Source organism: Rhinolophus sinicus, chromosome 4 (genome assembly GCF_057876585.1).
Source record: "Rhinolophus sinicus isolate RSI-liver-muscle chromosome 4, RSI-T2T, whole genome shotgun sequence".
Classification (NCBI taxonomy): domain Eukaryota; kingdom Metazoa; phylum Chordata; class Mammalia; order Chiroptera; family Rhinolophidae; genus Rhinolophus; species Rhinolophus sinicus.
In genome coordinates, this window is record NC_142504.1 from 80656060 (window position 1) to 80669290 (window position 13231).

Sequence of the window (13231 nt, forward strand, 5' to 3'; positions counted from 1 at the left end):
AAGCACCAAGAATAATAAGCAGTAAATTCATTTTTTTCCTGCTTTTCCTTTATTCTCAAATATGTTTAAGTACAACTTCCATCTCAATGAAGACAGTTGGTGGATGATAACTTGTCAGACTTTCACAAAAATGTTAAATCTCGTTAAGTAGTGTTTTTAACATGTCTTCAGAAACTCCTAACTCTAATGTGGCCTTAGGTGGCTACTACTTAAAGAATTCCCATGTGAATGCAGATGTCCTCAGAAATACCCAACACTCCTTCTTTCTGTAGTTCTTCTGTACGACAAATATGCACAAGATGAGACTCTGGCACACAAGTGATGTTGAAATATTAACTACTTTTTCTAAGTCAGTCCCGTATTTTATGGAAAAGCGTTTTATTGAAACAACAAAAATCTGTATCTTTACATTTGAAAATCAGCTGGTTTTCTAATGGAAATCCTAAACTAAAAGGTAAGCAAACGAAGTTAATAATAATGGCACTTAACTTTCCGGCTTGTTTATCACCATTTGGAGAAGGTGATCTGAGTATTAATATTCACTCAACCATTTATACAAACTAAGACTCAAAGGAAATTCCATCACTGGAATTATTTTATCTGCTAATAACGTACTTGATATACTGTTTCATGTAGTTGGGATAAGGAAATTAAAATGTTAAACAAATTATTCAGTGATTACCTCTTCTCTCTCTAAAGCTATCTTTGGTTGCATTAATATAATTTAGTTGAATGGTAATAAAGAAGGAGATAGGAAGAGGTAAGGAATTAGCATACTTGAAATGTAAAAATAATTGTGGAGAAGGACGGTAGCTGTTCTAGGTAAAAGTCTAATATTCGAAGCCAATTGCCATTTCTTACTCTTAATTTAAGAATCTGTAAGAAAGCATCAAAATCAATTCAATTCAGTCTTAATGAGACAGCTCCAGCAGGAGCCTATTCACTATACCTGTTCTAATTAGCATGAATATGTCCTCAATGTCAAATCTGACAATACGCTTAACTAAATTAATGTTAATCCCGTAACACAGGATCATACTTGAGTTAGCAGCTCTAAAACAGAATTTGCATATTAATATTTTGACAATGAATAGCAAATGAACTCAGGACTGGAAAAGAGCTGGTTCTTGACTGTTTCCCAAAAAAGGGAAACTGAGGCTCAGGGAGACTCGGGAGCCTGTGCAGGGCCCACAGCTGAGAAGCATGGCTTCAATGCATGAGTGTGCCCAGCCATTTTCTCTCTGCCATCTCTCCAGAGAGACCTGAAATCCTGTGTAACTTTGTAAGTAAAGGAAGTCAGATGATATCCCACCCTAAATTATTGATGACGAATAGTATTTGTTAGGACTCCACAACAGAAGACCTCAGGTACCCCCATGGAAGTTATTAAATATAATTCCTGCTTTTTAATTGCTACTTAAGCTGAAATTACTACCTCTTCAAGATTTATATGAAGATAATATGAAGATTTAGTTTGAGGTGGATGTCAGCACATACTAATTGACCTTCATTCACACGTTTCAAAAGTGATATGAAGGAAGGATAAAGAATGAGGAAAATACGGCAATTGGAACTAAAAACCCCCAAAACTAAAATAACTGCTAAAACAAAAGATGGTGCTAGACAATTCCATATCTTAGCTTTAAAATGTTTAATATGTTCCAAATAAGAAACTATAAAATGATTAACTTTCAATTTATTCCTATCAATGTTTACTCCAGCCTGGCTGGCACTGGAAATATTGAGATAGGTGAGACAGTCCCCGCTTTGAACTGGATGACATGAAAGCATCTCTATGTTGGGCTGGCATCTCCTGTGTCAATTTCCTAAAGGCTGGAAGTTTGGAGAGCTGGGTTCCAGTGCTCCTGGACACACTGGCTGTCCGAAGTCACTAAACCTTAACCTGCCATAAAATGAGGCATAACTGCTCTCAGGAATGCCCACGTTTGTTCATGTGGAATCTTCTTTTCAGGGAAAGCTTACAATTTAGTCGTAGATGAAAAGCATAAAAAGGCAGTGCTGCTGGGGGAGGGGGTTAAGGAGGTGGACAGGCCCACCCTCCCCTGCCAGACCCACCCCTCCTAGAGGAGGGCAGACTGTCCAGGGCGATGGCGGGTGAAGAGCTCCTATCTGGATGGTCACAGAGGGGTTCCAGTGGTGACAGCCTCTGAGTCCACCAGTAACAGTAATGACAAGTGGCATTTTGGGGACCCTTGCTAAGCACCATGCTGAACACCTGACTTGCATGATCTCATTGAACCTTTACAATAACCTGGTGACACTTCACTAAAAATACCATTACAGGCATATTCCAATATTATGAGGCTCTAATCTTGGCAAACGTTCAACTTTCCTCAATTAAACCCATTTTCCAGGTAGCAGTAATCAAAGACAAAAAAAAAAAAAAATAGCCCCAATAAACTGTTCTTTTTAAAAATGGGGAAAATAATATTTCACAAGGCTGATCTGAGGATTTAACGAGCGTATGAGGTGTCTAATATAGGACCACAGGCACAGTAAGGAAATGATAAATGTTTTTATAAAAGATCTGTCAAACCTATGCTCCCATCTAGCTACAGAATTCTAAGGGCTGGGTTTATAGTTACTAAAACTTCTATACTAGATTTCTGTGGATTAATGGTTTACTTTAAAAGCAGACACAAGCAAAAAAGAAAGCCAGCACAGAATATACGGGGGTGGCGAGGAGTGGGGAAGGCAAAAATATGTATATACATTTTAAGAGACGTTATCTATGTGTTACTTTTTGAAGTTGAATTGACTTATGGTAGCAATGTGTAGTACGACATTCGCTCAAAAGATGGTGTTAATCAAATGAATGCTACCCTGTTTCCCCCAAAATAAGACGTAGATGGAAAATCAGTTCTAATGCATCTTTTGGAGCAAAAATTAATATAAGACCCGGGATATTATATTAATTATATTAATTATATTATATATCTCTTATATTAATTTTTGCTCCAAAAGACGCATTAGAGCTGATTGTTCGGCTAGGTCTTATTTTCGGGGAAACACGATAGCATCACTATGCGACAGGCAGGACAGTCAAAGAAAATGGTGAAAGCATGGTTGTCGTTGGAGGAGCGCAAGACCATTTTGAAGTGGTATTTGAAATACGAGAACGTTGTAGAGGTACGACGACAATGGAGGCGTGAGTGTGCAACAGAACCTCCAACACACCTAACAATTGCACGCATTCGTGATAAATTTGAGACCCATGGTGCTGTGTGTGATGTGCACAAGGGAAGATCCGGGAGGCCTCGCACAGCAAGTCCTGCTTCTTCTGCTGTGGTGTTGGAACAGTTTATGCTGATGGTAACCACTTTGAGCACCTCTTGTAATCACAGAAGTCAAATGTGACTGGTATTCATCTTTTGTTATCGGTATATATTGAGTATTACAATTTTAATACCGTTTTTTCCTTTATTAAATTGTGTACACATTTTTTTTGGCACCCTCTCTAGATATACTGTATAATTTCATTTATACGAAATGCTAGAAAATGTACAACTACAACTAACTACAGAGGCAGGAAGAAGACCAGTGATTGTCATGGGAGGAGGGGTTGTCATGGGGAGGAACAGGAGAGAACTTTTAAAATGATAGAAATGATCTATAGTATTTTGATTGGAGTGATGCTTACATACGTCTATACATTTGTTAAAACTCACTGAACTGTACACTTAAAATGGATGCATTTTGCTGTATAAAGGTGATTGAAAAACTGAAAACAAATAATTCTAAGAAAAATAAAGCAAGCACAAAATTTCACAATTGGATGTTTAATCAAATCTCTTTTCTCTCATGTTCTTATGGGGATTGACGTACTATACTGCTGTTGTGGGTAGAATTGTGTCCCCCCCAAATATTCATATGCTAAAGTTCTAACCTTCAGTACCTCAAAATGTGACCTTACTTGGAAATAGGGACCTTGCAGATGTGATCAGGTAAGATGGTCACACTGAGTAGGGTGGGCCCTATTCCAATACAACTGGTGCCCTTCTCAAAAAGGGAAACTTGGACACAGAGCAGAGCAGCACACAGAGAGAACGCCACATGAAGGGCAAGGCAGAGAGCAGCGCAATGTGACTACAAGCCAAGGAACACCAAAGATTGCCAGCAAATCACCGGAAGCTAGAAGCAAGGTCTGGAAGAGACTCTCCCTCACAGCTCTCAGAAGGAACCAACACCTTGACTTCTGGCCTCCAGAGCTGAGAAACAATAAATTTCTGTTGTTTAAGCCACTTACACGTAGTCTGTGGTATGTTGTTATGGCAACCCTGGGGAACTAATACAACAGGGTACATTTTGTTTCTAGTTACATGAGGTTTGGACGCTTTAGCTAACTGTAATTTTCTCAAGTGTAATCACATCTAGATGGCCTCTATCCCCAAGACAAGAATCTACCACACTCTACTGAACAGCAAATCTGCATGGAGCTCATGAATAACACTTAGTGTTTTCTGAGCACTTACTATGCTCCAGGCACTGTGCCCAGTGCTTTGAGTCAACTCATTTAATCTCTGCAATAACTATAAAGTAAGAATGAATATAACTCCATTTTCCAATAGAGAGGCTGAGATTGACAGAGGCTAAGTAATTTGGCCAAGACACAAAGCCAGTAAGTGGCCGAGCCCTACAGTAGATTTCAAGCCTCTCTCGGGGGGCCCGTACACTGCTCCACAAATCTGAAAACAATACTGCTGGCTGACAGCCATGTGGGTAACTACTGCAGTTTCTAAATTATTAGAGCTAAAATTATTAGAGCTAAAATTATTTTGAGTAGTGCCAACAAACTTTTACAGAGATGCTTTATTTTTTAAAGTTACTAAAAAATTACATTTTTTCCTGGTGATGTTGTAGAGTTGTGTTTCCCAAAATGTTATGAGACATAGCACTGCTAGATATTACCGGGGGCAGGGGGGGGGGGGGCAGGAGGAAGGGGAAGGTGGCAAGTTAGTGATCAAATAAATTTGGAAAACACTGAGTTAAACAGGTTTCTTTACACAGAGTTCCCAGGATGATGGCATTGTTCCCCAAACTTACCAGACCCAGAAACCCTGTGTTTATAGATGCCTATTACTGCAGGACCCGTGTTTCCCCTCACTTACTTTGGGGAAAGTCAACTGCGCACAGTGACTTACTTTCTATTTGAACTTGCCATGGGGTTTGGCTATTGTAAGATCCAGTGTTTGCATCTATAAGATGTGGATCAATGTTTACTATCTCAAAAGGTCGTTGTAAGAAAAAAATAGGTAATATACATGAAAGGGTATTAAATCTGAAAAGCCTTGTGTAGTTTGTGAAAATCGTACTATTTTACATAGTTTTTGAGATTGGAAAAACAGTGATGGGGAGCTGCCCTTAACATATGCATATTGCTGACTCTTCTTTGTTCGTTTAAGAAAAGCTTCTAACATATTGGAAAATGCAATTTGTGGAATAAGGATTAAGATTTAAGTGACTGAACTCTGGCTGGAGCCATTCAGAACCACTGTCAGGCTCCGTGGTCTGAGCACCCTCACTAGAAAACCAGGCTGAGACCAGTGTGGCTCCAAGCAGAGAACAGACTAGAATCCACAGTGCAGGAACACCCTGACCAAACAGAATCTGAGGGCTTCAGGAGTGGCAGTAGACACAGGGTGTAGGGTAGGCAGGTGTTAACTCAAGGGCTTCTCAACTGTTACCCCTGTGGCTTCTAATGCAAATCCCTGAGGCCCCCTGCCTCCCTTGGGCATCCTGCCACTGCCCTGTTCAGGACGGTATGTCTAGGAGCCTGCCTTGAGGTGAGGCACTCACCCAACAACTGGATTAGGATGCTGGACCTCACCTGTGCAAACTACCTGCTGTCCAGCAGGGGGGCCTGCTTGTCGCTGGGGACAGCTCCCAGGACCATGTCAACCCTTACCCATGGACCACATTTGCCTGCTGGGAGTGCCAAGATGAAGGCGCTCACAGGCTTCCCTTATCAATTTTAGACTTTGGTAAGGGAGGAAGAAAGACACCAAAAGATTCCCGTAGAGTATAAATAACGAGAATGTTCTAGGTCCCATTGTATTTCCAAAACACTGTGTCTCTGCAGATAGAATTAACTACATGATTTTTATTTTTCCCTTGGCAATGATTTGTATTATTTATGTGAGGCCCCAAATTCACTCATGCTCAGGAATCAATATCACCATGACATGAGTCCATCTTCTTTCTATATTGTCCTATTCTTTCCAAACCTTTGAGCAGCTACCATACACCCACGCTTTTAAGAAAGCTCTACCTTTCAAAAATTAGGGAGGAAAATGGAGAAGTGGGGGTCAGAAGTAGGATGTAAGATTCTTTATGTTAAATTTTAGCACATACTGTATTAAATCACAAAACATTTTATACTAAAAAAAATCTAAAGGTACAAAACTACATATGCCCTTCTGGAGTTATTTGTTAGAGCCACAACTTTTATTTGTCCTCTAACAAAATGCCTTGATCTCACGTTTGTATGTACCGCCTGGATGAACTCCACCCAAAAGGTCCTCTGGAAAGGATGCTAAATATCAAGAGCTCATTTCCCTAAAAAAAATCTCTCCAATCTCTCAAAAGGCCCATCCCATCCCAGCCTTCCTTTGATGAGTCCAGCAAAGAACAGAATTACCCCAAAACCAGTTTCTATCATCTTGGCTTATTTCTCACATGCAACTCTCTTCCTACCAGTAAGGACTTTCCAGAAGGCCTTACGGGTTAAAAGGAAGAGACCGCGAGCTAATCTTCAGACTGTGTTGCAGTGTGCGAGGCATGATGCTCAGGGTGGTACAGACACCCCCCCACCCCCCTAACCCCCCTTGTGAGGCGGGGCTGCCAGTATGGCTACCTCGTAAATCAAACGTACTTAGGGTAAGTAACCTGCTTCAGGCCTCACAACAAAACACAACGACCCATGTGCTCCAGTGCGCTCTGCAATCTGCTTATTTCCAGGGCTGAATTCTGTGATAAGGTCTGTGTAAGCCAGTGTTCATAACTCATCACTCCCAGTGATATCCAAATGACTATTCCACCTCATTCCCTTCTTTGTGCCCCAGAGTTACCGTGTTTCCCCGAAAATAATACCGGGTCTTATATTAAGGTTTGCTCCAAAGACGTATTATGGCTTATGTTCAGGGGATGCCATCCTGAAAAAATCATGCTAGGGCTTATTTTCCAGCTAGGTAATATTTTCGGGGAAACAGGGTAGATTGAACTAACTTGGTATTTCCCAAAGACTTTCTAAAACTTTTGCACAAGCTGTCTCTTCTGCCTGGAATGTTCTTCCGAGGGTAGACCCCTTCATGTTTCTGAGATTTCTTTCCGGAATGCTGCATCTAAGCAGCCCGACTCGCCCATAACCACCTGTCATGTCCCCTTGTTTTCATTTTCTATAGAACATTTACTACTACTATGTTATATTTTCTCGCTGTTACCTAGTTCTCCTTTTTTTCCATCTTTCATCTCCTAGAATACAAGCTCTGAGAGGGCAGGGCCCGAAGTCAGTCTGGTAGATCACTGCCATTTCCAGAGCCTACACAGCATTTGTGTTAGGTGTTTACTGAAGAGTAGTTGAGAAATGTGGAAATTATTTAGCTATCTCTAACACCCCATCCTCCAGGCCAGGGGCTTACAGTCCTGGAGGCAGGAGGCCAGTCCTTCACAGCATTTTCCTCTGGGTGGAAAACAAAAATCCAAGGATGCACAAAATTGTGAGTTAGTTGAATGAGAGAAGAGACCAGCAAGGAAGCAGCCCTTCGCTGACATTTTCAGCACCCGGAGCCTGGAGACCACCTCTTGCATGCACAATGAACCTCTGGGCCTCAATCCATGACCTTCAGGACATCTGGGGGTTCCTTCTAGCTCTACAAGGCTGTGGTCTGGATAGGCATGCCCAAACAGCGGAGGTGCAGGATTATTTCAGGGACTCCACTGATGACTATTTTCTTATTTCTAAATAGTTATAATGAGCGTGTTTTAGTAAGTATTAGAAAATATAACTGTGCATCAAACGTGTCATTTCCCCTGGCTACTATCTCTGGGGATGAGTCAAAAATAGTGAATAGAAAGTACTAGGTATATATGAATACGGGCAACGCGGGAAAGAGCACAAGTCAGCACAGTGGTGCACAGTGACGTCGGAGGAGCAATTCCTGTGTTACTCCTGCTCCTCCAAGGCCTCCAGAGGGATGCTGGAGACAGAGGAGAGCTGGGAAAAGTCTGGTCCTGAGAACACTATGTAGCTAAAGAAGGTTCACGCCAGGGGCCCTTCCCTAAAGAACTGGTATTTTGGTCCAATTCACCCTGCACATTTCCCAACAACTTTTAAAGAGCACAATTTATAGTTACCAGTTTCCCTGGCTTTAAAGCAACATAGTTTCTGTACAGAGTAGCAATGAGTAAAAAGCAGAGCCCTGAACCTAGTGCTTTAACCCCTTAATCGCCAAACTACCTTTCTCTGTCTGTTTTAAGGTCTCTGGCAGGAATATTGGTCAGTACCTTTGAGAAGCCACAGCTTCTCTTCCTTGGCCTTTTAGGAACAGAAATCGACTCTGCAATACATAGGAGCGTCCCAGAACACATCTTCAGTTGGACGCCAAGGTCAAGGGAGGCTCTCTGCCCTCTCCTCCATCATCCAAAGAGGTAGGGAAAAAAAGCTTCCGGTGAAATGTTCACTACAGAGAAGTTACAAAGGGGGGAGGGGGCGGGGAATACTTACAGAGAGAAGAGTAACGCTGGAATTAGATGTCATTGGCTTTAAAGTCATAATTCCAGGTCAGTGACTGACTGCCTTTTCTTTTCTGTACAAAAGTACTCAAACCAAAACAAAGCTCTTATTAAGCTTCTATGGATATCTTTAGAAAGGAGAGACTGAAAAACAACTTTTTATGTTTACATGGAAGAGGATTACTGCAAACAAATAGAGGGAAGGGCGAGATGACTAGGGGGACAACAGAGGACTTCTGGGTCAGGGAAACAACTCTGTGTAATACTATTAATACAGTGGTAGACACAGGTCATTGTACATTTGTCAAAATCCATAGCATGCGCTACACCAAGAATGAACCCCAACGTAAACTATGGAGTTTGGGTGCTAAGGAGGGAGCAATGTAGGTTCATTCATTATAACAATGTACCACCTCTCTGTTGTGGGTATGTTGCTAGTAGGGGAGGATGAACCTGTTTGGGGACAGGATGTATATATGGGCACTCTCTGAATTTTCTGCTCCATTTTACTGTGAACCTGAAACTGCTCTAAAAAAAGAAAAAGTTTATTAATCAAGAAAAAAGTGAATTTTAAAAATCACAGTTGTTGCCAAGTGACAGTAATTTTTTTCCCCAGAAAAAGCCAACAAATAAAAGCCTATCTTTTTCCCTTCTGAGCACCTACTTTACTCAAGCCCAACTCAGACTGAAGTCTCTGCAAACTTGCAAGATACTTAAAATCAATTAAAGTGATGCTAACAAGAGCCTGTCGGAATTCCAAGAAACGCAAGACACAGCACATTCATTGCACAAAATTCAACTCGCTCTTCTCTCCCTGGTCGGAGAAACATTTTCAGACAGTGTTTCTAGCTTTTCTTTCAATGGGCCCCTATGTTGAATTTGCTCCTTGCTTTGTCACTGACTCCACTCAAATACAAAGAAAGGATGTTGTGTTCTCCTCCTTAAATGGGGAGGACTTGAATGAAGACAGCCCTTTAAATGGGAAGCAAGAGTCTCTTAGGACCATGAATTCAGACTCCCCAGGGAGCATGTCCAGTGGAAGTTAGAGGGGACTCTGAAGACCCCCCAGGGAGCTGAGGCTGCAGTGCTGTCTGGGTCTAACCTGAGTCTCTTTTCCTTCAGTGGTTTTATACAAGTACATAAAACACCCAAAGCCAGTCACTCACCTGTCATGCAGATCCTGCCACCACCTGTCCCTATTCTCTATTGTCTCTCTCCTCCCCACTGGCATGCAAACATGTCCGGGTCTCTCCCACCTTAAAAAAATATAAGCTTTGCGCAGTGGCAGTATCGCAGCCAATGAGGTTTATCCGAGGCGAGATTATTGCTAATTGAAAAAAATACAAAATCCCCCACAAACGCTTCTCCAGCCCCCACCTACCTCCAGCTGGCTCCTGCTCTCCTGCTCCCTCTTACTGTCAAACCTGAAAGAAGCCCCCTCCCTTTCTGCTGGCTCTTGTTTCCTCACCTCTCATTGTTCCCTCAACTCACTACAGTGTGGCTTCTGCCCCCTGCACGTCATCACCCCATGAAACTGCTCTGCGAAGACGACTAAAAGCTTCCCTGGAGAGAAGCCAGAGGACATACACTGAGGCCTCATCTTACTTGAAGTGTCAGCTGCATTAACAAAACCAACCACTCCCTTGGCTCCTGGTACACTGTACCCCATGAGTCCCCTCCTTCTCTTCTGGCCCCTGTTGTGGCTCTATGCCAGCAACTCCTCTGCCCTGCCTCTGAATATTCAACTTTCTTGGGGGTCTTCTTCTATTCTCCCATTAAAATTTCTTTCAAGCAAAACAATCCACCCCAAGGAGCTTCAATGATAATCTATAAACTGGTTAAAAATTCAACATCTCCAAAGCAGAACTCACCGTATGCTCCGGTGCTCCTCTAGCCGTGGCTCATTTCAAACAGCACCTCTTTCGTCTTTTCCACTGACAGAACACCTTCCATCCCCCCTACGTCAGTATCCAAGTCCTGTATATCTCACAACCATTTACTCCTCCCATCCCCACCGCGACCATCTTAGTCCTTACATACTACAACTTCCACCCTTGCTCTAGGATTCCTTTGCAATCCTTGGCCCACGTCTCAACTGAAGAGAACTTGTTTAAAAAAAAAGAAAAGAAAACACAAAAGCAAGTGGAATTCTGTCCTCATCTGCTAAAAGTCTTCCATAACTGCCCAGACCACAAGATTAGGTCTGAAACCTTTAATACGGTCGCGACACCACAGGGCCCTTGCTAAACCCTTTGGCTTTCTCTCTCACCACTTCCCCACCACTCTCTATGCACAAAGTCCACAGAGTTCCTTTCTGTTCTGGAATATTCCATACTTTTTTCTGTCTCTGGGCCCTTAGTGATGTACTTCCCTCTATTACCATGTCTCTCAGATCAGAAGCCTTCCTTTCTCTGTTCTCTCTGTACCCCCCGAAATGAAAAAAAAAAGTAAAGCCCCAAAGAGAATAAGAACCAAGAGGGTTAGACCGGTTGAAAAAAAAATTACCTAGAAGGAAAAACAGAAGGTAGGTTTATATCCTTTTCCAAACTGCACTTTGCCTTCTCAGACCATGTTCTTTAAGTTTAAAAGAAAATGTAACCCAAGGAGGTTGTGACTAAACCAGAACAGACCTAAGTTCCCAAACAGTATTAAATAACTGTGAGAGTACTGACTCTATTTTCCATAGCTGTGAACAATAAAAAAGGAGTCATGTCCATGATAGAATCTCATAAAAGTAGAATGCCATTAGTGTCAACAGTCATTGATGTTTCTCAATACTGTATATGATATATCCTATAGTAATAGAATTAACACAGGAGAGCAAGAAGAGGGCAAATAAAAACCAGAAAAACCCAAGGTAGACAGCTGGATAGGCAGAGACAAGTCAAAGGAACTCTTTTCTGTAAACTCAAATTATAACACTAACCCCCTAAATTTGGAGTTCCCTCCCTAAGAAATTCTCAGTTGTGCACTGTCAACTCTATAATTTGAGCAAATACTGTATATTGGATGATTCTGTGAAATCAAATGTATAACTTGTAAGACGGTTTCTCTTGGTTGTTATGGGGTTCGAGGTTGAGCCAGAGAAAGGCATAAGAGAAATACTGGTTATGGTGAAAGGAGAAAGAAAGAAAATCTGACTTAGGCTGGAGGTAGAGAGTGAAGAACGCTGGTGCAGACCTAAAATCCAGGTTTGGTGACCTCGGGGCATATCCATCTTAGTCTTGTCTCTCCCTCATCCACAGAGAACACGACCTCGCCAACTAGACCCACACCTCCACTAGGAGAGCGCTGCTATCATCACCACATTTAATGAGGCTGGTGATTTATCTGAATGTATATGATTCCCGCTGTCGCTAAGAAATCAACAGAAGAGAACAAATTAAATTTGGAACATATGCAATAGAGAACTTGCCTTAATCTTCAGGAGCACTGTCTTAAATCATCTGACCCTTCAGAGCATAGCGCAATGCCAGGCACACAGCAGGTGTGCAACAAATATTTAAGGTTTTCTTTTTCCTTATGTCCTATTGGAGGAACTTTTTATTTCTAACCTTCGTAACTAAGGAATTCATTTTCATTTTTTTCAAATGAGGGTGAAATATTAGATCCTTTCTGCTCAAAGGCTAGGTGGGTAAAGATTATAAATTAACTTTAAGATGTTATTATAAAACATCTGTATTTATTTCCACAAATACTTTTGAGCACCCAAAATGTGCCAACCACTGCGCCACGCACTGGGAACAGAGCAGTGAGCAAAAGAGGCGACGTCCCAGGAATGGACCTTATGTGAAAGGTAGAATGAATAAAAATCATGAAAATATTAACTCGCACTCTTAAAAATATTCAACCATTCGTTTTTAAAGGGCTACTTTGCATACAGCAAATAAAAGATAAAATAACCCTAAATCAATTAGAAAATTTCAACCACAAGTTGCAATACATTAAATCAGACACATCACTTTATATATATCACATTAAGTCAAATACTGCAAAAATAGCATAGAGTATATAGGTATACACATATACATAAATATCCTTAAAACATATCAATCCCAACCAGAAATGGCAACAGATACTGTAAGTATACCAAGGTACGTTTAACTTTAAACAGTCTGACCCAATATCATATCAAGGACAAACAAAGGCTCTAAAACAGAATTTCCCTCAGTGTATCTACACTGCGATCTAATTTGCAAACATTTGATTTGTAAAAAATTTGATTTGCAGATCTTTTTGCCAGAATAGAATCATAGGTTCTTTGGGTGGAAGGGATTCTAAAGGTGACCAGACCAGATATTCCTGTAATAGCTGTCTTATTGAGAATGGCTTCTTGCTAATTGGTTTGAGTTGGCCAGATTAATCCCCAGTGAGGTTAGGACACAGTTTAGCACTATTTAGCCAGCAGCAGGCATGCCAGCTGATCCCTCATTCTCAAATGCTAATCCTGCGATTCTTTAGCATCACAAATACAGACTGA

General features: G+C 41.4%; 1 protein-coding gene and 1 pseudogene across 4 annotated transcripts in view; one reads left to right on the forward strand and one right to left on the reverse strand.

The window, feature by feature from the left end:
* KCTD1 (potassium channel tetramerization domain containing 1) overlaps positions 1–13231 on the reverse strand; it is a 168580-nt gene that overhangs the window by 55889 nt on the left and 99460 nt on the right. The gene's annotated exons all lie outside the window — the stretch shown is intronic.
* LOC141567039 (U4 spliceosomal RNA) lies at positions 10022–10105 on the forward strand (annotated as a pseudogene).